The sequence below is a fragment of the Garra rufa genome, unplaced genomic scaffold, assembly GCF_049309525.1.
Source record: "Garra rufa unplaced genomic scaffold, GarRuf1.0 hap1_unplaced_236, whole genome shotgun sequence".
Lineage (NCBI taxonomy): Eukaryota > Metazoa > Chordata > Actinopteri > Cypriniformes > Cyprinidae > Garra > Garra rufa.
In genome coordinates this window covers 303-23,604 of record NW_027394511.1, presented here as the reverse complement: position 1 = coordinate 23,604, position 23,302 = coordinate 303, and the positions used below count along the sequence as shown (strand labels likewise).

Genomic DNA, 23,302 nt, shown 5'->3' with positions numbered 1-23,302 from the left:
CAGTTGTCATCTTGGTGATGTGTTTGGGGTCGTTATCATGTTGGAAAACTGTTGTTCGGCCTAGTTTCTAGAGGGAAGGCATCATGTTCTGCTTCAGAATGTACAGTACATAATGGAATCCATGTTTCCCTCAATGAACTGCAGTTTCCCAGAACCAGCAGCACTCATGCAGCCCCAGACCATGATGCTTGACTGTAAGCAAGACACAATTTACTTGGTACTCCTCACCAGGGCATCGCCACACATGCTGGACACCATCTGAGCCAAACAAGTTTATCTTAGTCTCATCAGACTACAGGACATGGCTCTAGTAATTGCTGCTCTTAGTTGTCTTCAGCAAACTGTTTGTGGGCTTTCTTGTGAGCCAGCTTCAGTTGAGGCTTCCTTCTGGGATGATGCCTGTGAAAACCAACTTGTTGCAGTCTGCAACGTATGGTCTGAGCACTGACAAGCTGAACTTTTACTTCTGCAACCTTTAAAGCAATGCTGGCAGCACTCATGCATCAGTTTTTTGAAGCCAGGTTCTGCACCTGACGTTGATCAACCCTCGCGAGGTCTGTTCCGAATGGAACCCATCTTGTAAACCTCTTTATCATCCTGACCACTGTAGTGTAACTCGGTTTCAGGGTGTTGCTGAACCTCTAATAGCCTTGGCCATCTTTGTGGAGAGCTACCATTCTAATTCTCAAATCCTCAGAGAGTTCTTTGCCATGAGATGCCATGTTGAACATCCAGTGGTCAGTATGAGAGAATTGTACTTAAAGCACCTAATTTTAACTGCTCTAATACAAAATATACAGCTTTGTATGGTCCTGTCAAGCAGACAAAGACATAAACATGATGAATAGGGCACGTGGCTTTGCATGGGTAAACAACATACTGCTGTTATCACTTAGGCTGTACTCACTTTTATTGCCAGCTATTTTGACAATAATGGCTGTATGTTGAGTTATTTTCAGAGGACAGTAAATTTGTACTGCTATACAAGCTGCACATTGACTACTCTAAAATATCAATTCAAGTTTCATTTCTGTAGTATTGTCCCTTAGATATACTAAAATGGTTGCTGAAATGAGATGGGTGTACTCAGTTTTGTGAGATACTGTATGTATTTGTGGCCAAAATGTGTTGCAAACTTCACTTCTTCTCTAACTGTTTTAAATGAAGTTTCATTTTCATGAAAGGGTGCACATTTTTAGCTATGCTGTGGATCTCGTGTCAGATGTTTAAATCCATATTTATTATTATTATAAATTATAGATTATTATTATTAATATTATTTCTGAAGGCATCATTTGCAGAGCTGCAGTCAAAACCAGAGGACTCCAGTGCTGTGGCACACTAACATTACACGTTCCCTTAGACAGACATGTAGACGTGTCAAATGGAAATGGTAAAAGGACAGACTGCATGCAGGCTTCCTATGAAATATTAAGAAACTCTTTTAACATGCTCCAGAAAGCTTCAGAGTTACAACATGTAAATACTTTGAACTCGCTGTAACTGTAGCAGTAGATGTTCCTTACATTTATAATATGTGCATTTTTATTTGTTTGTGCCCATCTCTGGAAGAAGGCTTGCCGTCTTTTGGCAAGATGTCCCTTTTGTTTATGTCACATGAAGGATCTGTTTAAACCTCACTTTAATTTAACTGAAATAAAAAAGAGACCTTATAACCATCTCATTGGAAACATTTGGTGATTAGAGGTTGCCTTTGGTCAGTTAAGTCTGAACTGTTCCAATATCTTAAAATATATCAGTGCCTTTGTTTTGTCTCAAGATGCACATCAGTAATGTTTTTTTTCTTAGGCACATTTATAAAAAAAAAAAAAAAAATACTTAAATGTTAATTGAACTATGGCCTAATCCTGGCTGTCTGTCTCATCACCTTTTGTCTTTGTTTATTTGTTGTCATGGTTATTCATTTGCTTTAGTCATTAAGTTCAGGTGTTTGTGTCTAATTAATTATCATGTGTATATTAGTTCAGTCCCGTTTGTATTTGGTTGCCTGGTGTTGTCATTGTTAGCTTTGTGTTTAGACTTATTGCCTTGTGGATTGTTAAAGACTGCTACCTTTATTCATCTTAGCCATGTGTGTAACTCCTCACAACATGTTGTGACAGTAATCTTTGCAAACAGTTTTATAGATTTTATTCCATCGCCGTTCCAGAGTCCAGTAAGCTATGCTGCCTATGAAACAGCAATTTCTTAAATGACTTTCCAGTAAATCACCTGGGTACGTTTTTGTGATGTGTGTTTACCTCATACCACTCTTTATGCGCAACAAAGGCAAATGAGTTCAAAAGATAGACGTTTTCTGTCTTTTAACTTGAAATGTACCACAACAAATGAACTGTCATTTTTGTTTTGTCATGTGTTTGCATTGGTTTTTGTAGACTAGGGCAGCACAAAGGAGTTTTTGCTGTAATGGTTTTATCTAGCAAGAATTGATTACTGTGTGTATCATGAGGATGAAAGGTTTGCTGTGTAAAGATTTACTGCAATAATGTGCGTGTGATTTGGGTGTGGTTTTACCTTTAGGTCCTGTCTCAGTGACCTTGACATTGTACATTCTTCAAATTTTGGTGTTGTTATTTTGATTAACAAAACTTTATGTTTGGCAATACATGCTATTTATGCTAAGTGAAAATACTGTATTAAATAGGCCTACTGTTGCAGATATTCACGCCTCACTTTTGCAAAACATTATAAAAAAGCAAAAATAATATGTTGAGTATGAATTATTACAGTTATTAAATGGATGATGCCTTATTGGGACAATAACCACCAACAAGGTGTGCTATTAGCACTTAGTGTAAATAGACAGTCCAGTTAGGTTTCAATTTCCAGTGGAGAAAGACACTCCCTGGTTTCAGTATGTCAGAGGAGGTGTATGTAACATGGCCTTGAATGTGTTTATTTCTTCTTTATAGTGAGTGACTCTATTAGGACACAACACTGACTTTGACCCTCCAGACACCACCTTTAAGTGCAATAATACCCATCTATCATTTCACTGGGCACAGCATTGGACACCTGTCACAGTCTGATTGGCTGATGATTTTATGACACCCAAAGAGTATATTAGTTCCAGATTTTTCTCTCTTCTTTCTTAACCAGCAAAGGAGCCAACAATTTATTTTAAACATCAGGAAGACAGCATTTGAATCTAAAATGGAGAACCTCGTAAGAGACATGTATGAAGGAGAAAATCCCAAAGACATGACTGATGCTCAACGCAAAAGGTTTCGCAGAGAAAAGCTAAGTAAAAATCCTGATGTTCTATACAGAATATATAAACGGAATCATCTACATATACTCCAGTTCAATTCTAATTATTACGACGAGTGGGTGCATCGATTAAAATCATACCACGGAATTAACTTTGAACGTCTTACATCGGTTGAGGATGCATTCAGTCTCTGTGCTCCGCCGGATGAATTGAAAAGATTTTGTGATGGTTATCCAAAGATCGTACAAATGATCAAAATGGGCTCTGAAATGTAACTGCTCCTGTTATTGCATTTGGCAAACCTTCCCATCTGCATTTGTTCAGTGATGATTGGCATGGCTGAGGAAGACGATTGGCAGTGCTCATCCACTGACACCTTAACCAACAGACCAAAATAAATGTCAGTGATACAAATGTTGTACATTTCTTTCCTCTAGTCAAAATAAAATTTGAATCAATAATTGACATAGTCTCGGTTTCGGTTATTTTATTATTACTGTGTCATTAGAGGTCTTGTTGTAAAGTGTTATGATTTCATATATTTTTTTTAATGAAATTATATGAAATCATATAAATGGGGGGCAGTAATATACCCCATTTATTAAATGGGGGGTATTACTGCTCTGCTCCTTATGGGGCAGCAACAAGTTGTTAGTTTTTTTATTAGGGCAGACCAGAGCACCATTTGCAGAGACATGCTGAAAACCTTCACGACTGTGATGGGTGACATCAAACCAGGTAAAATAAGCACAACAAGAGTTTTTATTTAAATAATAAAGTATTTTTAACAATATATAATAAAGCATTAACAATAAGAATTCAGGCATGATGTTTGTAATTTTGAAAGAAAAACTTTACTTTAAAAATAAACTTACCTTACCATTGGTAGTGAAGTATTGTGTTGTTATTGTATTGTGTAAGTGTTATTTCCTGATATTTAGTTAATGTTTACTGCATTATATTTAAATGGTGTGTTGCCCTTGTAATGTTTTTACCCTGTGCCCTATCTACAGTACAAACCAGCATTGGGCGTGTTTTATGGACTGGCAACCGGCGATAAACTTACGATGATCCATCATGTGACTTTCTGTTTAACCTGTGTTGTGGTGAGTATCATACATACATTTAGGTTTTAGTATTTGAGAGGGAGATTCCTCCTGAAGAAGTACAACCTGTGTTTAGTTTGAAATCCAAGATGTGAAAAGCAGAAAAAAGACAAATATTGAACAATCTTGTCTCTATGCAGGTTGAATTTTGAAGATAAAGATATGGTGTGGAGCTCTTGACCTTCGTCTGTATTTCACGTCACACGTGTCCCGATATCCCCACCAAACATCCTTCACACACGCACATGTATGGAGTAACACCACGGCAGTAGCCCTATACACACAACGGACCAAGTAACATTTCCTGTGCTTGGTGGAATGCATTATAGTCTTATGGTGTATCAGCTGCAACGACAACGTCATGTTAGTAATGAACTGATATGTCGCGTGTGCTGCTATTGTGTCTTGCCAGAGGAGGATGGGCACCCTCAGTTGAGTCTGGTTCCTCTCAAGGTTTTCCCTCCACTTCCTGAACATCTAATGGAGGGTTTTTTCCTTGCCACTGTTGCCTTTGGCTTGCTCACTGGGGGCTTTGAGGCACAATTTTCTGTTTATCTATTAAAGATCTATTAAATTTAATTTGACCATCATGATGTAGGACACAATCTCTTCATTTCAAGACTTTATGTGGTGCATCTTTTCCATAGTTGTGTTCAAGGGAGTGAAGAGAGGTTAAAAAATTTTGTTTTATTTTTATTGTATTTTTATTAACATTTGCCATTACTGTGGAACAAACTTTGTGATGCATTTTCATGCACTGATTTAAAAAATACAAGACTGTTTAGATCAGACATACCATACATGTTTTAAATTATTCAAACATTGTTTTTATTTTTGTTGAAACTGCTTTCATAAGTATTATATTTTTTTTTTTATTGTATTGTATTGTATTTATAGTTTCCATTTTATATTTACTGTGGAACAAACTTCGTGATGCTTTTTTATACACTGATTTTTAAAATACAAGACTTTAAATCAGTTATGTACATTATGCACATATTTGTTGGATTATTTAAATGGTATATTACAATGATGTTTTGTATGTGTGTAAACAAACAGATCTTTGTATAGATCAGCTATACATGTTTTAATTTATTCAAACATTGTTTTTATTTTTGTTGAAACTGCTTTTATAAGTATTATATTTTTATTTTTTTATCGTTTTGTATTGTATTTATAGTTTCCATTTTATATTTACTGTGGAACAAACTTAAAAAAAAAAATCTGTAATAAATCTCAGATTTGTGAATGCTTTGGACTGGAGATTTAACAGTGGATGATTTTTAATCTGACACTTTTATTTAAAAAAATCGATTAAATGATAATTATAAAATAGCTTTCAAAATTTCAAAGTTAACGTTGACACTCCTTTCTTTATATAAGTGTAAGAATGGATAGATAGAGAGCAAATAGAAAGCAAGCAGATGACAGTGGCTCTAAATATAAGTGGTTTTAATAAATTAAAAGAGCAAAACAAGAAACCACGAAACAGGGAACTCTAATTAGAACCAAGGGAACTTAGAAGGAAAACCACAGGAATGATCCAAAACAGGATATGACACCATGTACACCACATGGGGTATTGAAACACCTGGGAATGACAAAAGGCTAATCAACAACAAAACTACAATTACAACAGGAATTACAACAAAATTCCCAACACATTAACCAGTGCATTTTCTATTTTGGTTGCAGGCACACCACTTGTTTTGTTTCTTTTGTTTGTTTCTGAAACTTCAGCTCTTCCCTATACTGTTTCTAATGAAGTTTCATTTTCAAATAAAGGCAGAAAGGTATGTTGTAGATCTGGTTGCGTCAGATGTCCATCACCATATAATTTATAATTTTTTGAGTTGCATTCAAAACCAAAGGACTGATAAAGCCACTTTAGTGTTAAGATATTTTAATGTCAAATACCAGGCTGAAAACACACAAGTGAACAGGGTGATTTTTGAGACTGGTTAAGTTACTTTAACTTTCTTTCTTCTTTTTACTATATACTGAGATATGCTTCTCTGCCTGCCCAACCCAGAGAATTTATGTGCATATATTGGTAGAATTTTCTTATGTAATAACAGCTGCATGTTCTATTTTCTTAATATTTGTACAAATGTTTAATCTTTAAAAACAGACATTTGTGATCATGAATATAACAGCAGTTTATTTGTTTTGTCTCTTCCACACACAGATCATGTTTACAACCCCTGAGGACCTCAAGATCTATATTTCACTTGACCTGAATTACAGACAAATATTTATTTCTTGTATTTTTTATATTTCTCTAAATCTGTCAGTTATTGTTGAAAGTTAGCTTTTGTATGAACACAAACCTTACACTCTTAAAAATAAAGGTGCTTTAAAAGTTTCTGTCACGAGATGAAAGAGGGAGGTCTGGGTCCAAATGCAGGGTAAGAAGGTTTTTAATGAGAACAACAACTAAACAAACAAAAAGGCCAACATGGCACAAACTGAAACACTAAATAACAAAATCAAAACTGAATCAAAGCCAAGGATCTAGAAAACACAGAATACAAAACAGGACTCGAGACAATGCAGACATGAAGCAGGAGTGAGAAGTGAGAGTTCTTATACAGTAGTCCAGATGGTGAACAGCTGTGAATGAAATCAGTGCTAATGACAAGACAGATGTGAACAATAAGGGGAGTGCAGTGCAAGGGGAACAGCGACCTCAGGAGGCTGAGGGAAGATCCACAGCCCCGATCATGACAGTGTCACGAAATGAGAGATGAGGTCAGGGTCCAATTTGCAGGGAAGGGAATATTTATTGCAACAATAAACAAATGAACAAATAAACAAACAAACAAAAGGCCAACACGGCACAACAGGACACGATAAACAAGAGCGAGACACGAATACAATACCAACAGGAAACAGGAAATAATGCCACCAGACAGAGTGTTGGGAGAGGGGAGACTAATATGGGCTGTGTCCAAATTCAGGGTCTGCATCCTCCTTAGGATCCTTCCTACCCGGTTGAAGGAGGAGGGGTCCTCCGAAGACCGCAAAACCTGGAAGTAGGTGTCTGTGAATTTGGACAGCCTACCCTTCTTTCAGTTCCCTCCCTTACCCGTTGTTTATATCCCGTCGCCTAGCAACCGTGACAGCGCTAAGCAAGAAGGTTATCTGTACTGCACAAAACAAAAGAACTGCTCTTTCGTCCCTAAAAGCGTTAAAAACAGCTTCAATCACTAACAAGAAATTAGCTGTGTGTAAGGGCAGGCCCGTAGCCAGCCTAGCAGAAGGGGGGGTTCTTTTTTTCAAAAAGTGGACCTTTTTCTGTTCCCACCCATTTTGTATTTAATTATGAGGTTCAAATAGCCTACTTCATTTTGGTGACTTCTCATGCACGTTTGTGCTGGATTAGCATGTCTATTGGTATCTTAATAAGCATGATTTTTGATGCACGAAACATATTTACTACAATTGAGGTCAAACTTACCAAGATCATTTACTACCTTATTCAGTAAATATACACAAATACCTAAAGCAATTAATAAATAGCCACAAGAGACACTGTGTAATGCAATAAATGCACAGATCCTTTACACTGACACACTTCCAATTAAGTTTATGTTTGTAAGATTTAAATAAAAAAACTTGGCTTGAGCCAAAACATCAGGGGGTAATGGTGCTGCATGGTTGAGGGCTCACATCATGGTCATGTAGAATTTAGAGAGACAATGGTGGGTGAATGTGTATCCCTCTAGGGGGGTCCGGGGGCATGCCCCCCTGGAGAAAATTGTATACATTTTAAAGGTAAATCCATTCATTTGGTGCATTTTGAGAGTTCAAAAATAAGAGCAACAACTATGTTCAGTGTGCAAATTGAACAAGAATAATAAAAAAGTTGATGACAATTTAAAAAGGGTCCAGAACTGTCTTTAGTCAGAAAGTACCGTGTTCTTCCTTGACCCATGCTACACCACAGCACTGAGTTTTCTGGACCCCTTTCAACCTCTGGGCCCTGTGCAGTGTCCTCCTTTTCAAAACACAAATATCAAGAAAGGAGTTTTATTTATTTATTTAGGCTTACATGGTATCTGCAAAATTATGGCTTTTTGTTTCCTATTTTAAGACCTGCAGAAATAGAATTAATATTGAATGAGCGGGATAAAGCAATGTCAGGTAAAATATTAAACCTCCATCATGATTTACAGCTCAGATAATGTTCATAAAAAACAATAACATCTGTAAAAATTATAACAAGCTCATTTTTGTATGGTGAAGTTTAATTATTCTGACTGTTTGAGTTATTAAAATGAACCCTTGCTAGTAGCATACATTATAACTAGTAAAAACACACACATAGGCCTATAGCACCTCAACACCATGGTATAAAAATGAACTACATATTTTCTATGTATTTGTATAAAGAACAGTTGTCTAAATACATTTAGTATAAATGCACAAATGCTATAGATACTATAATTATATAACATTACTTTACAGTTAATACGTGTCTACATTAATATAATATAATATTGCGCATTTCTGCCACAATACCATGGTGCAGTTAGTGTAAAATAAATAGGCTACATGGTAAATGATTCTGACTGTATCGTCGCGCACAGTGTTTCGCCTGTTTAAGTCGCAAAGTCAGTTGTGTTCTTTACTAAATTCAAGCGCTTCATTGTGGATCTTACAGCGCTGTTTAGTGCTCACTAGTAAACGCGTCTGCTCTAGTGAATTTGCATTTATCTGAGCGGATATTGGTCTGTGTGGCACGCTTTAAATGACTAGCGCATTTATAATGCGATTCTTGTCTTTCCTTGCCCAAATTTATGACATCTTTAATAATTAAAGCTTTTACACTAATTAAGGTATATACTTTGCATGGCTTTAAATGTCGTTATTTAAAAGATCACTTGTTTATAAATAAAAAATTTTTTTTTTAATTATGGACCTTTGGCAATATGGGGTGGTTCGTTCGAACCACCCGAACCCCCCCTGGCTACGGGCCTGAAGGGGATATTCACACAGGCAGTAAGAAAGAAGCTAGTTTACGAAAGTGATGTTTTTAACATATATACATACAAATGTAAAAAAATAAGCTTAACGCTAAAACCAAACGCCTAACTAGACAACCGCTGTAAAAAAAAATATTTTTTGAAATGCCAGTTTTTTTTAAAACTTCCATCATTACTACCGCTTGCTTCGTTCGCCATTATTTGAAAATTCTGGAAGCGCTCTGCCGAAAGGAATTGTGGGATAGGTAGGACGGGAAAGGATCCACCAGACCCATCCTTCAAATTCGGGGAAAAGGAGGACGTATTTGTGGGCCGCATTTGAAGGATCCTATGGATTTGGACAGCCTTCGTCGCGGCGCTGTGACGTAACATCCTTCAAATGAGTCCTTCGAAGGATGTAGACCCTGAATTTGGACACAGCCATAGTGCTAGGTGATAGGAGACAGCTGTGTGATCAGGGAATGACAGGTGTTCGTGATGAGGCATGGAGTGTGGAGGGAAAAAACAGCGACATCTAGTGGAGAAAGGAAAACACCGCAGCCCAAACCCGTGACAGACAGTTTCTTCACAGTGATGCCATAGAAGAACCATTTTTGGGTTTTGGTTTCACAAAGAATAAACATTCAAATCTCTTTCTTACCTTTTTATGATCTGAAGAACATTATTTTGCCTTGTTTTAATTTTGTTAAACAGAAAGGTCCTTTAGATTTTCTTTCTGGAACCATTTAGACAAAAAAAGTAATTTTATGGCATTGTGAAGCACCTTTAATTTTTAAAAGTGTACTAAAGTCTGAATTACAAAAAAATCTAATAGACATTTTCGTTAGGAATGAAGCTGCCATTAAATGATTATAATGTCGGGGGTTTATGTAACCACCTGCAACTAAACTCACAAACACATACACACACTCAACAACATACTACAAAGTAAACTTGCAGAAACTTCATACAGACTTTAAATCCATTAGACAGTGTCCTCTTCTGGACTGAGTTTGTCATGGGTCACAAATTCGGAGTGAAACTTCTTTTAAAGTTAATCTTAAACTAGTTTGTCACACTTCCCTATATGACAACTGGCTCTGGTCTCCTCTGCTTTTTGAGAATTACTGAAGAATCATTAGAAAATGACTTCTGTTAACAACCAAAATATAAATAGTACACTCTTAAAAAGGTGCTTCACGATGCCGTAGAAGAACCTTTTTTGTCTAAATGGTTCCATAAAGATGGTTCCCTGTTTCACAAAAGGTTCTTTGTGGCGATTGAAGGTTCTTCAGATTCAAAAAAGGAAAGAGATGGTTCTTTAAAGAACCTTTGACTAAATGGTCCTTTGTGGAATCAAAACGTTTCTTTTATGGCATCGCTGTTTAAGCACCTTTATTTTTAAGAGTGCAGGCTATATTAAGAGTATAATGACTTACTGAGTAAATGCACAAGTACAGTATACATTATAAATCTCATGGTGACAAATGGAACAAACTCAAGAACACTGATTTCTTAAAACTGATATTAATAGGTTAATATCTAGTATTAAAAAAGCTTTAAAAAATCCATTAACAGATTTTTCTTCTTTATTTTTAGGCATTATATTTCATCACTAAAACTGTGATGTCAGTGAATTTACTATTACTGTGGTGAATGCAGATCAGTGCTACAGGTATTATTGTAAAATACATCAATAGATGGTCTTTATTTCATTGTCTTTATTTAATTTTAAAAAGTATTTCATTATGTATAGGGCTGGCTTTATTATTCATTTAATTATTTTATTTTATTGACAGCAGTGCCAGTGTGTTAGTTGTGCCTGATACTAAGTTATGATAATTTTATTGTTATAAATTGTTAGTTTATCATTATATTTTTTATCAGGGTGTGCACAAGATGTCACGGACGAAAAGATGAGGTAAGGGTCCAAATGCAGGAAAGGTGTTATTTTAATGAAACAAACAAAAGCAAAAGGCCAACACGGCACAACACGACTCCAGAGCACAAACTGAAAACAATGCAACCAGACAGAGTGTAGGGAGAGGGGAGACTATATAGTCCGTGGTAATGGGGAACAGCTGTGGGTGTAAAGTGTATGACGAGTGTGTGCAGTACTGTGAAGGTTTAGCTCTTGTAAATGTATATTTTGTGATATGACATATGACAAATACGGCAAAAAAAAAAAGTATTTATTTATTTGTGTGAATTATATGCACCTGGATTTCTGCTGGTATCATAATTCAGTGTTCTTTGCATATTTCTTTCTAGAATGTTGAATGATGCTATTGTGTACTGAATAAAACAATAAAACATGCATTGTTTATAAAAGCAATTATAAACAAATAATTATATAAATTAATCATCTTTTTTTTTAAACTGCGTATTTGTCTTTGTGTCGTTTAGAAATGACATGAACACAAGGTCAAATCTGATTCATTTTTCCTGTTTCTCTATTTCCTCTAGTTTTCAGTTCCTCTTGAGCCAGTCCTCCTCGCTTCTGCCTTTCTCTCTTCTCTGTTGTCATGTTAACACATCTTTAGTATTTGACTGTAATGTTACTACAGAAGCAGAAGCTGTTTGATTGAGACTTTAAGCTTTGTGCTTTGAGGCAGTGTTACTTTAAAAGTAATTATGTTACTTTTATTGAAAGTATGCGTTACATTACTTTTGCGTTACTTTTTAAATCTAAACAAGGCTTGCTTGTTTGTTTTTAATATAAAAAGTTCTATTTTTGTCAAATTTAAAAGTCTTTTCACACCAAAAGCCTCAGGCTTAGAAAAAAGTAAATTGACGTCTGTACAGTAGACCGCAGAAGAACAAAAGTAAACTCTTCAGCAACAAAAAAAGGAAAACAAATGTTAGATTATCATGAGTAATTGTTGCTTATTAGTATGAATAAATTGGATCATCGAAGGTCGGCTGCAAAGACGTCGGTTAATAAAATGGGATTAAATACATAAAGGATATTTGTATTATTTAACATTTAATTATTGCAGGTTTGCATTGAATTTCCGAGTCTATTCATTTTGAGGAATGCTGTATCTGTTTTTTTAGTGAGTGAGATGAATTAATGCATGTTCACATTTATTCAGATGTTGAGAGCTTTTAATCAATAAATGGGGGAAAGAAGTAACTGGCATTACTTATTTGAAAAAGTTACTCAGATATTTTCTTGACAATTAAAAAGTAATGCGTTACTTTACTAGTTTCATGGATTTTATGTAATATTATTACATAACTTGCATACTAGTAATGCGTTACCCCCTAAAACTGCTTTGAGGTTTGCTAAGCAACTCCTTCTGGAAAACAAACATATGCACTCTTGGCAAATATGCGGTGGGCTGAGCGAGTTCCTGCCTTCGTCACTTTGTCTTGTGCAACTCCAAGAGAATCTCTCACATAAAGCAGATCATATTTCATAAGGGTGGGAAGAAATGGCAGCTGTTAGAGACATGTATGAAGGACTGGATGTTGAAAACATGACTGAAACAGCACAAAAGAGACACAGAGAGACACAGCTGAATGAAAATCCAAATGTTCTCTTCAGAATTTATTGTCAAGACCGTCTGCATGTTCTGCTCTTCAGACCCTCGGATGACGGCTGGTGGATAAATACACTTAAGGATAATTATAACGTAATCTCTGCTCAGTGGACTTTCAAACATGCTGTTAACCAACCAACTCGACACGTGATGAATCTCTCTGGCAATCGAGGTGAGCTGCAAAGATTCTGTGATGAGTTTCCACACAATCTGCAGATGTGTAATGCCCAAGTCCATGAAACTGAAAATCTGAGAGCAAGAATAGAAGAGCTGGAAGAAACAATAGAAGATCTGGAAGGAAGAATACAAGATCTCAGATTAGAAAACAGAAGACTGAGACAACAACACATCAGAGATTGGCTGCAAGGTGCAAGTTACAACTATTCAATACCATCACATTTACGAGCAAATGTTGTAGAAATGGTTCCAAATGTCATAAATGAATCATATCAGACAAATGTGAGTGTCTGTTTGATTCAGTTGTTAAATATTAAACTCTCTTTAAAAGTCATGCTAACTGCCCGGAATGAAATATTGGTCTTGAATATACGAAATGAAGCAAACTGTGACACTGTGTTTGTTTTTTTCTTTCATTTCATCTGTTTTGTGTTGCGGTTTGTTCTAGAGATCTTTACGAAATCATGAAAATTTAGCTGAATAACATTTCAGATGTTATATCATACCTTCAAGAAGACCATTACAAGAGATACACTAAACATATATGAATATACACTATTTGAGTGAAATAGTGGTAATTCATCATCTAATAACAGCTGTTCTGTTTCTGTTCTATAATAATAGACATATGAGTGTGTGAATATACAGTAATTGAAGTTTATTTCTTTCGTCTCTTCCAGAACAAATTTTTCCTCAAGAAAGAAAGACATCAAGATCTGCGTCTTTTTAGACCAGCGGATATTTCAATATATCACCGTGTATTCTACCTTACTCAGTGCTGTTATGTTTACATGCACAACTTTTGTTTCAATCGAACTGAATTCATTGATTAATGAATCTGTATGTAGTGTTTACATGAACGCTATTGAAAGTATTCGGGTTGTTGATGTGCGCGTTCTGTGCGTCATACGTCATTAAGCTATTGTGCGTCATTGCACATGCGCAGTGCTTTCAGTTTCGGTTTTCAAATCGTGTTTACATGCACTCTCAAACAATCCACCCTTACAATGCGATCGAAATTTCATTCAGCTCGAGCTCAGTCGGATCGATTAAGGTGTTTACATTTAGGCTTTTCAGTCGGATTGAGCCATTAATCTGATTACTAATTGATTATTTGAATGCATGTAACGTAGCCAGTATGTGTTTCATTCAAGCCAATTTCTATATAAACCTTACAGTAAACCTTAAAGGGGTCATCGGATGCAAAACTAACTTTTACATGTTGTCTGAACATTAATGTGTGTTGGTAGATTGTGTACACAACCACCCTACAATGATAAAAATCCACCCAGTAGTATTTTTTAATCTTTAAAAGTAATATTCCCTTTTTAAAATCAGGTCATTCTCAGCTCCTTGTGGGTGTGACGACACACAACAGAGGTCACTCCCACAATAGTTGATTGACATGAGCGTTACCTTAGCCCCGCCCTCACCAAGCTGAAACAGACTTTGATTGCCATTGTGTGACTCAGATGCAGACAAGAATGTCTCTGATTGAGCGATTGAGGTGTTCTGTTGTTGGATGTAATAATGAACACAGCAGTCGTCATTTACTGAAGACGCATTTCCTTTTTTAAAAGGAAAGCGCCGATCTCGATCAACATATGCCTCTGCGAATCGTTCCTGATTCAGCTTCACCCACAGCAGAAGTGAGTATGAAGGTTTTTTATGCATCTTTGTGAATGACCTTTCTTAATAATGTGCTTGTTGGCAAGTTTTACGGCTAAATGTGGCTAAAGTAAACATTACGTCTCATAATCCCAGAGAGGGGCTGGGCGACCAGAGCTCGTTTGCATATAAAGGGACCATGTCTTAAAATGAGCTGATTTTGACAAGGTAAAAGGCTGTTTTTTTACACTACTATTGAGAATTTTTAACCAAAGTATAGTATAGACTTTTCATGAACACCCTAAAGAAGCATATGAACTTGTGGAAAATGGGCATCCGATGACCCCTTTAAAATCTTGACTACAATAAATATCTAACAGACCTACCCTTGGACAACTATCCCTAGTCTATTTTGTAGTTGTGCTTATATTGTGTATATATGCTTACATATAAGTTTCTTATGTAATACTTTTTTTTTTTAAAGTGATGCAATCTATGTCAACAAAACCTTTACTGTGTGTTTTACATGCTGAATTTGTACATTTGCCCAAGGTTTCAGAGAAGCAATATATGAATTAATATGCATTTCTCCATTTTACATCTCTAAACTATATAGACAGAGCATCATAATCTGAAAACCACACTCACTGTGAAGCTTCCTCCTTGTCATTTCTGACTTATAATGTGAGTAAGAAATCTAAAAAAAAAATCTTTACAATGAAAATGCTTTACAGTGTGTGAACAAAATGTTTTTTGGATATTGATATTGCTACATACCCATTTCAATGTTATGCTTTAATAAAAAAAGCTTGCACTTGCAATACTTGCTTTGTTATGATGAATAAGTAACAGTTGTGAAAGTTAGGTGCCTGAATTTGATGCTATATAGTCAATCATTAAGCTTAACAAGATGGCATAGAGTGGAGAAGAAAGCATGTTGCAACATCAAACAGAGATGTTACAAAGACTATACAGTGAAGAAAAGGAAGAACGCTAGATGCAGACAGCAGCATAAGCGACAGAGGAAAGACATCTGTCATGAGATGTTGATATGTAACTGGACCTCCTCAAAAAGATGTATAAAATAGGTCTGAGGAGTAAACCACTCTACTCTCCAGTGTGAAGGACACCTGATACCCTATCAAAGAGCGCTTAACAGTATCTCCAGTATTGCTGTTTAGAGTTTGTTTTTAGAACTTGTAGCTTAGCTGATTTTTATTTTTGCATTAAAGGAGACGTTCACTTCCAGAACAAAAATTTACAGATAGTTTACTCAAAATAATTTGCTGTACCATATTTTCCAGACCTGCAACTCACGTTTTTTATCTTCCGAAATGTGCTATGATTTATAATCCAACGTGACTTAATGCCTAATGCCAAAAAAAGCAAAATGTAAACTGTCACGGGATGAATAAGGGAGGTCTGGGTCCAAATGCAGGTGAGTAGTATTTTAATTAAATAATAACAAACTAAACAAACAAAAGGCCAACACGGCACAAACGTGATAAACAAAAACACAAAATAAACAAAACAGGGAACACAATCTAAGGCCAGGATCTCAGGAACACAGCAGACAGACAGGACAAAAGACAATGCAGCCATGAAACAGGAGTGAAAAGTGAGAGTTCTTATAGTCCAGATGATTGTGAACAGATGTGAGTGTAATCAGTGCTAATGACAAGACAGATGTGAACGATCAGGGGAGTGCAGTGCAAGGGGAACAGCGACCTCAGGTGGCTGAGGGAACCCACAGTCCAGAGTCATGACAGTAAACACTTAAAAGCTGGCATTTAAAGGTTTCTATAAATATATTTCTCCTGTTTGTGTGACGAGCAGGCATCACTGAGTTCCCCTTCATTTCAAGAAGAGGTTCAGAGAGACTGAGACGGCAAATGAATTTAGTTTGTGTTCTTTATTTTACAAAAGTACAACGTTTCATGGTTATTTTGAAGGTACACAATTAAAAAATAGACCGTTTTGAATAATGTCTTGTTCTTATCTGACGGATATCATATTTTTCAGCTGAAACTTGACATTGCAGCCTCTTCATCATCAAAGTAAATGAGACAACTAAACATACAAAAGGTATTTGGTGACTCAATGTAACTTGTCTGTTGTACAATATGTAGGTTTATATGTAGGTTTTAACGGTCAGCATTTTTCGACAGGGTATGTGTCTTTAAGTGAGAGAGGTGGAGAGAAATCCTAAAATGTTTTCCTCAAAAAACATAATTTCTTCACGACTGAAGAAAGAAAGACATGAACATCTTGGATGACAAAGGGATGAGTAAATTATCTGTACATATTTGTTCTGAAAGTGAACTTCTCCTTTAACTGCTTTGTTTCGTAACTAATTTTATGACCCCTTCTAGGGTGAGGCTGTAACATAAACTGGAATTGGCAATCAAAGATCCTTTATACATTCATTTACAGAACCACAAGTGAAAGCACAACTTTAGGGGTGAGCAAAGGCCAAAACAACAAACAACCACCAAACAAACTTCTAACTGGAAAAACTAAATTCCCTAACAAAAATATATGAACATAACTCCTGTTTAATGAAAAACAGGAGAAAATAATATTTGCAAAAGAAAATGGCATACACCAATTGAATGTTAAGCAAAAGATAAACTTGAAGAAAAAGCAAAATGTCTGGAAGGAAAGACTGAGAATCTGGAAAGACAAACAAAAGATCTGGAAAACAGATGAGCTTACAAAAAAGAAAAGAGATCTGGAAAACAAAACAGATGAACTTGAAGAAAAAACAAATAATCTGAAAAAAATAATAATAGAAGAACTTGAAAAAAGGAGAGAAATCTGGAATACAAAACACATGCACAACTCAAAATCAAAATTCACACTACACTACCACGTGTGCTATAGAACACTAAGAAACCAAAGGTTGAGCAGAGCTTCCTCGTCAGATACAGCAGATCATTTTATTACCACTCCTTGGTCCCAATAGCACCAATCAGAACTGGAGATCACTTTGGTTGGGTCCAAAGTGGAAAGAAAGGGTGGGACAAAAGAGAAAGAAAAGACCAGGAAAACAAGACAATATGTCTCAACGACGTAACACTAATAAAAAAAGGTTGCCTCCCATGAGACTTTACTTATAACTACAAACTGAGAACAACAAGAACAACCACGGGAGTCTTCTAAGAACTTTTACCTGTCAACTGGTGAGTACTTTATGTTTTACGCTAGATTTGTTTATCCTTACCCTACCTGAATAATCATAGGGTTAAATGTATGAAATAAAAGGACACACCAAGGAACAAGTGCTAGTGACTGTAGTCTGCAGAAACATGTTCATCTGGGCACTGAATAAAATATTGTCTGACTGAACAAAAGTTCCTGTTGTCTTGTCTTGTACAGTCACTAGGTTTTCTAAGCGTGCCGTGACGCGGTAAAAACCGGTTTTAAACAAGATCTTCTCAACCTTCACACACCAGCAGCAGTCAAAGACAAGGCTGAATATTAGAAAAATGGCGAATTATGAAGTAAGAATTTGCAATCTGGAAAACAAAACAGGTGAGCTTACAAGAAAGAAAAGAGATCTGGAAAACAAAACAGATGAACTTGAAAGAAAGAAGAGAAATCTGGAATACAAAACAGATGAACTTGAAGAAAAAGCAAAAGATCTGGAAGAAAAGACTGAGAATCTGGAAAGACAAACCATAGATCTGGAAAACAAAACAGATGAGCTTGAAAAAAAGAAAGGAGATCTGGAATACAAAACACATGAGCTGGAAGAAAAGACTGAGAATCTGGAAAGACAAACAATAGATCTGGTAAACAAAACACATGAGCTTGAACGAAACAAAAGAAATTTGGAAAACAAAACAGATGAACTTGAAGAAAAAACAAACGATCTGGAAAACAATATAGAAGAGCTTGAAAAAAAGAAGAAAGATCTGGAATACAAAACACATGAGCTGGAAGAAAAGACAGAGAATCTGGAAAGACAAACAAAAGATATGGAAAACAAAATGGATGAACTTGAACGAAACAAAATAAATCTGGAATACAAAACAGATGAGCTTGAAGGAAAAACAGAAAATCTGGAAAGAAGAATTCAAAATCTCGAAGCAAGATTTTGGCCCTGATCTGAAGACTCAGAAGTGACGACTGAAGAAGTGCGTGACATGAGGTACAATCAATACAATCACATTCTTTTAAAATTAGCAAATATTATAATCAATAATAAATACTCTTTGTTACCTCTATATTAAAACTTCATAAGTCATAAAGCTATAACTAACTCTTACAACTTTACAACATTAGTCACTAATTAATGTTTTGAGACTGTGTCTGTTTTATATTTTATCTAGTTGTGTTGTGTTAGTGTTTGTTCCATCAGAAATATTCAAACAAATAATGAAAACAGTGCCAATCCCGTCTCACCCACCATAAACTTAAATAAAATCCAGGGAAAACTTACATCATGTGCCTTCAAGAGGACAAATACAAATGCAAATAATCCAAGATACACTAACACAAGTCAAACATCTCCATACTACTCTTATTCATGTGCATGTGTGTGCTGTTTTCCAAAGAGTTGATTACTTGATAATAAGATGACGAACGTAACAGCAGTTTATTTTTGTTTTATCTCTTCCACACAGAGTCCATGTTTACAGCTGATGGGAGCTCATGAAGACCTCAAGTTTTGACCAAATTTAAAGCAGTAACACTTTTGACAAAAGCCAATCTCTGTAAAAACCTTATATTTATATTTCATTTCTATATAAACCTTAAAATCTAGACTAAAAACCTTTACTACACTGTTTTGTGTTGTTGGGGTAAGTTGTCACAATGAATCTTGCCATTAAACTATAATGTATTGCAGTGTGTGTGTGTGTGTGTGTGTGTGTGTGTGTGTGTTTGCACATTACTAATAGCCTGTCACTAAAAATATAGTTTATTATTATTATTTAAATGTTACTGAGACTTTTCGGGGGTTATGTTATGGAACCTGTTTAGCACTGCTTTTGCAGGAGTGATGCATTCACTTGATTGAAGAAGAGACCTTTTTTATTTGTGTACACTCTTAAAAATAAAGGTTCAGTCAATAAATTCAGTCAAGAACCATCCCTTTCTTACCATTTTATAATCTGAAGAACCTTTTTTCACCACAAAAAAACCTTTTGTGAAACGGAAAGGTTCTTAAAGGTTCTTTAAGGAACCATTCAGACAAAATGGTTCTTCTATGGCACCGTGAAGTACCTTTATTTTTAAGAGTGTAGTTATAGTCCAAATAGTTTATTCAGAGCAACCATCAGAAATATAGGAGCCCAACTGATGCACAACAGCTATTATTTAAACAGATAATTTGGTGTATTCATCCAATCAAAAATATAGCGATAAAATATAATGATTATAGTCAGTGTTGGGAAAAGTTACTTTTAAAAGTAATGCATTACAATATTCAGTTACTACCTAAAAAAGTAACTAATTATGTTACTTAGTTACTTTTCATCGAAAGTAATGCGTTAAGTTACTTTTGCATTACTTTTTAAATCTGGGCGGAGCTTGTTTGTTTGTTTTTCTATTTTTGGCAAATCTAAAAGCCTTTTTACACCAAAAGCCTCAGAGAAAAGTAAATTGACGTCTGTAGACCACAGAGGAAAATGTCAACTCTTCAGCAATAAAAAAAGGAAAACAAATTATCTTGAGTGATTTTTGCTTATTAGTATGGATGAATTGGATCATCGAAGGTCGGCAGCAAAGACATCAGTTCATAAAATGGGATTAAATACATAAAGGATATTTATATTATTGAACATTTAATTACTGCAGGTTTGTGTTGAATTTCACTGTTATTATTTATTTTGATGAATACTGTATCTGTTTTTTTAGTGAGTGAGATGAATTAATGCATGTTCACATTTATTCTAGAACTAAAGTAACATCTCACTCACAATTTCTCTCAACATGGGGACATTGCTTATTTGAAAAAGTAACTCAGATATTTTCTTGTCAATTAAAAAGTAACCGATGTCTTTGCTGCCGACCTTCAATGATCCAGTTCATCCATACTAATAAGCAAAAATTACTCAAGATAATCTAACATTTGTTTTCCTTTTTTTTTTTATTGCTGAAGAGTTGACATTTTTTCTTCTGCGGTGTACTGTACATGTGAATTTACTTTTCTCTAAGCCGTGGTGTAGAAAAGCTTTTTGATTTGTAAAATATAGAAATTTTTAAATTAAAAACAAACAAGCAAGCCCTGCCCAGATTTTAAATGCATTAACTTACATAAAAAAGTAACTAGGTAACGTAATTAGTTACTTTTTAGGGAGTAACTCAATATTTTAATGCATTACTTTTAAAAGTAACTTTTCCCAACACTGCTAGTAACTTGGAATAAGTAATATTATTACGTAACTTGCATTACTTGTAATGCATAATCCCAACACTGCTTATAGTAGTGATTAATCTAGTGATGTTAACTAACCCCGACATAACTTCCTGAATTAACAAAAAGCAGGAAATGTGTTTTTGGCTGATTTTTTATTTCACATTCATGTTCATGTGCATGTCAGAGTTGGAATTCAACATTAAACAACAGCTGTTCTGTTTTTTTTTTTTTGAGAACTGATTTGTGTTTACTATGTAATAACAGACATACAATGCCTATTACAGCAGTTTAATGTTTTATCGCTTTACCCACATAAAAATCATCTCCCATCGTGAAGTCTTTTATGTTGTTGCACTTTATTTTACTGTGCTAATTAATTTTAAAATACTGTGTGATTGCATGGTTGGGCAAGACAGAGTATAGTCTGACTGTCTGATTAGTAATTACTGTTTGATTGCGTAGTAAGGTAAGACAGAGTATAGTCTGACTATCTGTACTGACGTAAGATGATTTTTATGCTTTTTATGTGATGTGATGTGATGTGATGTTCTATTGTGATTTTAATTCATTTTTATGTACAGCACTTTGAATTACCATTGTGTATGAAATGTGCTATATAAATAAACTTGCCTTGCCTTGCCTTGCCTTGCATTTCTGAGCATGCCCTCTGGTTATTAGCGATGGCAAGATGAGGTTTGATTAAGCTTTAAAGCTTTGCATCCTTCCGGCCAGATGTTCTGAAGAGTGATGCATTTTTCAAAACTTAGAATGGGTGCTAGGAACATGGGCTGTGTTTCCCGAAAGCATCGTTAGCTCACTATGGTCACAAGTTCTGTAGTTACAAATGGGTGGAACTTGCAACCATAAATGGTTGATGGTGCTTTTGGGAAACGCAATTATACTTTTGGGTGATTCACTGGATGGATTCGTCATCTGTTTGCCTTGCACAATCACAAGGGTTTATAAGCATGAAGTGTTTAACAGGAGGTTTTAAACGAGACCTTCACCAGCACTGACTACAGAGATGGCAACTCCAATAGCAGTGGTCAGAGACATTTATGAAGGGATAGATCGTGAAGCACCTTTATTTTTAAGAGTGCATTTTACAATTTAAAGTTTAGAGTCTAGAGTGAAGTATAACAGACATTTGAGATCACAAATATAACAGCAGGTTATTGTTTTTCTCTTTCAAACAGATGCCCTGTTTTCACCTGATGAGAACCGGAAAAGACCTCAAGATCTGCATCTTTTGACCAGATTTAAAGCAGATCAAATATGAATATATTGTGTTTCTAATCTCTACAACATTTAACAGAACTTTATAATTGTCAGGATTGTGTTCTGTTTTTTCCTAGTGTTTTTCCCCCTCTGTTTCTAGTTGTTATGGTTTAGTCCTTTTCTCCCCCCTTCTAGTTTTGTCTGTGTTAGTTCAGTCTTGCCCATATTTGTATTTCCCCCTCGTCATCTTGTTAGCTTGTTTGTGACCACGCCTTGTTTTTCAGTGTATTGTTACATGCTGTGTTTGTTTCCTGTTTTGATTTACTTACTTGATTCACTTTAGTGTTTAATTTTGTTTAATAAATTAGAGTTTTCATTTACTCCTGGATTCTCCGTGTTTTCTCCTGGCTCCTCTCACCAAGTACACCACCAGAAACTGTGACAATAATCACACACATTTTATTATAGTGTATATTTCTCAGAGTGTGTTTTAAATAATTTTCCATATAAACCTTATATTTCTATGTATTTTGAAGTGTTGACTACACTCTAATTTTGGAAAAATGGAATCTGAATAATTGAATAATTAAAACAAATCTAAAACTCCAATCTACATTTTATTTTAATACATATTAAACACTAAATTCTTCTAATTTATGTTTGTGTGATTTTGCACTGCAAAAAATGTTGTTTGTCTTGTTTTCAGCCAAAATATCTAAAAATTCTTAAAGTAAAAATGATTGTCTTTTTTTTAGCTTAAACGAGCAAAATAATCTGCCCTCATGTTTCAAGCAAAAACTCATTTTGACTTGTTTTGTCTGAGAACAAGAAAATAATTTTATTTGTCTAGAAAATGCTTCTTGATTTAAGAATTTTGGCTGGAAACAAGACAAAAATTCTAAGTAAGAAAAACATATTTTGCCATGTGTGTTCACTTGTTATATATATATATATATATATATATATATATACACACACATGACATTTTAGTAATTTGAGTTCTTTATGCAGTTTCTTTTGTTAGGGTAACACAATTCATGTGCAAACAAAAAAATCAAACTGTGAGATCATTTTACATGCAGAAT

The 23,302-nt window shown here is 35.2% G+C and overlaps 3 long non-coding RNA genes across 3 annotated transcripts; all 3 read left to right on the top strand.

Moving 5' to 3' along the window:
* The first annotated feature begins 3,104 nt into the window (after positions 1–3,104).
* Positions 3,105–5,596, top strand: LOC141317011 (uncharacterized). The gene is made up of 3 exons (XR_012351678.1): positions 3,105–3,970; positions 4,246–4,338; positions 4,479–5,596. It is a non-coding gene; the product is annotated as an uncharacterized lncRNA (long non-coding RNA).
* Positions 5,597–12,742: 7,146 nt separating this feature from the next.
* On the top strand, positions 12,743–15,458 carry LOC141317013 (uncharacterized). Its single transcript, XR_012351679.1, has 2 exons — positions 12,743–13,217; positions 13,708–15,458. It is a non-coding gene; the product is annotated as an uncharacterized lncRNA (long non-coding RNA).
* Positions 15,459–16,848: 1,390 nt separating this feature from the next.
* On the top strand, positions 16,849–22,546 carry LOC141317010 (uncharacterized). Its single transcript, XR_012351677.1, has 3 exons — positions 16,849–17,817; positions 18,014–18,788; positions 19,264–22,546. It is a non-coding gene; the product is annotated as an uncharacterized lncRNA (long non-coding RNA).
* Positions 22,547–23,302: the final 756 nt, after the last annotated feature.